Consider the following 4,370-nt stretch of genomic DNA (forward strand, 5'->3'; position numbering starts at 1 on the left):
CACGACCGCTGCGTGGACACGGCCCCGGCGCTAACCGTCGGCCCCGTCTCCCACAAGGCCGTCACCAAGCGCGCCTTACCTGACGCCTCCCTCACCGCGGTTGTTTCGCTGCCGCAACTGTCGCCACAGTTGAAGGAGAGCACGGACCTCACCCGCATGCCCCGCTTCCTGCGATCCGCGAGAGCCCGCGTCTTTCCCGAAGCGCGCGTCGCGCGAAGGCCGCCTCATCCAGAATCAACACGCTTATGCGATCCTCTCGTCCAGCAGCGCACGACATGGATGGATTTTGTTTACTGTGGCATGTGGGCTTCACCGCTTCAGTTCTGAAGAAACTGTGTGCCGCCGTGCTGGCAGGCGTCAGCAGTGGCATCTAGCAACGGCAGCAGGTAGCGGCGGCATCCAGCAACGGAAGCAGCAGCAAGACATGGTTCAGTTGAGTTTCAATTTCAGCGGCGGCAGCAGCAGGTCATGGCTCATTTTACTATAGAAAAGCAAACATAAGCTAGCAACGGCAGCAGGAGCAGGCCATGGTTCAGTTTACTATAGAAAAGCAAATACTACTATAAGCTAGCAACGACAGAAGGAGAAGGGCGTTTTGGCGGACGAGCTGCATGGAGCCCGCTATCTCCGTCGCTAGTTCTGGCGTCGTGATGCGTAGTCTCTGCCCTTTTTACTATATACGACTTCTATTTTGGTAGATATACAGCAGTGCCGCCTGCTCCTGTTCAGGATTTCTACGTGGGCCTACGATTTCGCAGCTACCTCGCGAGAACAGCTGTTCCGTCTGGGCGGCTTTGAATTTGGCCCACTACACGGGCTGTCGCAGGTGTTTGGTATGGTAAATAAATGTATCAACTGGTCCCGTTCAATGACAGCGACTCTCATTAAGCAGTGCGTGGTCGTGTTTGGGTAGTCGACCAAGAAGCAGAACATACATACCGCACCTGGGTGATTGGCGATTCTCGCCATGGATGGCATGGAGTTCTTCTTCGAGGAATCTGGAGCAGGGTAATCTTCTGAAAACATTCCTATTTCTTGCCTAGTTTCCTGCTAGTGGGTTTGGATTGGAGCTGGAAGTCGATTTGGATTCAAGTTTCCTCCCATCTTGTTCTTCTAAACTCAGATCTGGGTGGTTCTCGTTTCTCTGTGCAGGCTTGTACCGCGTTTCGATGCCGGAGTTGTCTTAAGAGATCTAGTTGCCGGCGCACAATTGGCTGAGGGCGACACGAGTGGAACTGGCGATGCCTAGGAGGACCTGATTTCTTCTATGCCGATAAGACCAGCTGGAGGCCGCATGGATTACAAAGGGGGCGAGGATATTGGTGAAACAGTGCGCACTGGGAGGGGTGTGTGCGGCTCGTATGATCTTGGCGGCGAAGGGATGGATGATTCCTGCGAGATAGACGATTCATATATTGCGTCTGATGCCGGGAACGAGGGTGCGGACGAGGAGGGCGTGGGAGTAACCAATACGAATCAATCTTCTTGGACCAGGAGGTGATTTTGTTATTTATCAGCATGAAACTGTTTCGTTTTTTGTTGGTGATTTTTTCCTCAAATATATGCTTCTCAATTTTTGCTGATAGTTTTGTTCCAAATGCTGTCATCCAAACTGAAATTAGTCACCATTATGAGTATTGCAAAAACTTGAAAAAATAACGATATTGTAGTAGCAACATGGGAGGGCAGCGCGGTAGGTACGATCATATTTAGATTTAAAAAAATAGATGTTATGTCATGGCTAATGCATCAGTTCATAAAAATGGATGATTTTGCACACTGGATGGACGCCGCCATCTGCCTTTTTTGTTTGTTTGTTGAAATGAAGATTTTCTGAATCTGTTCCTGATAATTGTATAGCCACATATATATGTTCGATAATTATGTTCCCACGACTATTCATTGATTTTTTATGTATAACACCAAGTGTATTGGAACACCGTATCCATCCCCCTTTTCATGTATTGGGCATTAAAAACCATCATCACCACTTAATTTGTCGTTCCTCATTGAACTTGATTTCTGACTGCTTGATGTGCCATTGCTTGCAGGGTCAGAGTTGGGAAGGCAAAGGATGAGAGGGAGCCGAGCCCTTCAAGGATGCCTCCCCTTGAAGCTTCTGTCCGTGCATATGTCGATAAAAAATCAGGAAATGTTGGCAATCCATCGATTGGGACTAGTTTTGATTCTGTCGAAGAAGGCTACGAGTTTTACAATATGCATTCCTGGGAGGCCGTCTGAATGTACACCGGAAAAAATGCATGCAGGAGATTGTGTAGGCAGAGAAGTGAGAGTGCAAACCACCTACTGAAAGGGTATGTACCACCAGGGTGCCCCATGCACTTGTTCATCAGGCAGTATGAGAAAAATGCAATTTGACCGTGACTCAGAAGAAAGTTACCAGGAGAAAAGGACAAAACTAGTAAGTTCGAATATGTCTCTGTTTATTTGGGTGATGTTGCATTGTTGTCGTTACAATAAGAAGATGCTTATCGAAACTGATTTCATTTTGATGCGGTTGTCATTTGCAGTGGGTTGTCCTGAAGCAAAATATCCCAAATGAGGTACATGCAGCGCAGGTTTATACCAGCGCTGTATGAACCTGGGTTGTATGATCTAGTAGAAGTCAAGCCGCATTTGGAGTACATTGCTAGGCACATCAAATTTCAGTCGAGGGAAAAGTGGTGCAAGAATGAGTTTGTGATCTCCGTGAGCGAGTCGGCTGATGAGTTCGGGTGCGAGTGTGGGACATTCGAGCACTATGCAATGGTTTGCAGCCATGCACTTAAGGTAGGCGCCCCAGATCCTCTTCCTTACTTACAATCACTTTCTCTAGATGGGCATGGATGAAAATCACTAGAAAATTGATGTGTTTTTTGACTGCTATGTTCAGGTCATGATACACCTGAATTTGCATGAGCTCCCTGCGAAGCATGTGCTCAGGCGATGGACTAGATATGCAAGAGATATACTACCGCCAGAGTATCTGCGCTACCAGAAGGATCATCGACCGCTGAAGTATTCTTCTCGTCAACGCAACACTTTGTACCTGCTAGCGCTTGATGCCGTTAAGTTAGGCGACAGCAATGTGGAAGCATGTGCATTTGCTATGGAGAAAATGCGAGATGTCAAAGTGCAGGTCGAGCCAGTTGCCGCCATGAGGGATGGGCTTGGTTTGTCTGATATAAAGTTGGCTACATATTCAGCCGGCTCTGGCATTGGTAACAAACAGCACTTTGGCCGAACTGGGTCTGAGCAGACCATTTTGCAAGGATCAGACGTGTTCCTGACGCCGTCAAGGAAACGACCGGCTGGGCGTCCCACAACTAGCCGCAACAAAGCTCCATACGAGGAACCATCAAAAGAGGAGTAGATTATGTTATGTATGCGGAGTTCAGGGACACAAGAGCACAACATGCCTTGCTCGGGGGATGTGCCAAAGGCACCTAGGAAATCTCCTCGCTGCTCAAAATGTGGGTTAACAGGGCACAGGAACACATGCAGCAACCCGGTTAAAGTCTGAAAAAACTTAATTTCAGTGTTGTTTACTGGTGGTATGCATTTGGCTATGTCACCTTTGTTATTAGAAACAGTCTCTGGAACGAGCTGAGGAATAAGAAGACGCCATGACTACGGTTATGGGGAGAGGTTCAGAAGAGTCGAAAGCTTTGGTTGTGCTGAAATGGACACGTCCGCTGCTGTTCTTCTGCGGTATAAATAGATGATTTCCAAGCGGCCGGATTCCCAAAACGGTTTGATCGTAAACCCCAACGTCCGGATTCCGGTTGGCTGGCTACACCGGCTAGCAGCCTCTGTGAACATGAGAGCCCGCGCGTGCCCATGTTCATCAGTGTGTGTGTGTGTGTGAGTGTGAGCTCGCTAGCACTGCAGAGACATGATAGGTAAATGGATTCGCACGTCTAGCCAGCTTGCCAGCAAGCTCTGGACGACATGGGATGCTACTGTAGAAAAATACATAATACGGTGTGGGGTGTATAGCTGTGAGCTCGAATACATGACATTAATGCCACGCTGCAACAGCAGGATGCGATTCCTGACGACCAGGATAGCGAGCTACATGGAGCTCGGCCTCCAAACAGCATTTTCACGATAGAAGCATCGATTTACTCCTTAGTATCAAAAACGCCCTTATAAGTTTGACTAAATGTCTCTTTCTAAGTTGATCTATTGTTTACTATTTCCTCCATCCCAAAATTCTTGTCTTAGATTTGTCTAGGTGCGGATGTACCTAATACTAAAGCGTGACTTAATACATCCATATTTAGACGAATCTAAGACAAGAATTTTGAGACGGAGGGAGTATTTTTTTATTGGCATCCATAGTACTTACAGTTGCACACATAATAGTC

General features: G+C 47.6%; 1 long non-coding RNA gene across 1 annotated transcript; it reads left to right on the plus strand.

Annotated features, from left to right (window-relative positions):
* Positions 1-829: 829 nt before the first annotated feature.
* On the plus strand, positions 830-4,111 carry LOC119275222. The gene is made up of 5 exons (XR_005135564.1): positions 830-1,008; positions 1,153-1,497; positions 2,052-2,422; positions 2,532-2,790; positions 2,894-4,111. It is a non-coding gene; the product is annotated as an uncharacterized LOC119275222 (long non-coding RNA).
* The last annotated feature ends 259 nt before the right edge of the window (positions 4,112-4,370 follow it).

Source organism: Triticum dicoccoides, chromosome 3B (assembly GCF_002162155.2).
Source record: "Triticum dicoccoides isolate Atlit2015 ecotype Zavitan chromosome 3B, WEW_v2.0, whole genome shotgun sequence".
Taxonomy (NCBI): Eukaryota; Viridiplantae; Streptophyta; class Magnoliopsida; order Poales; family Poaceae; genus Triticum; species Triticum dicoccoides.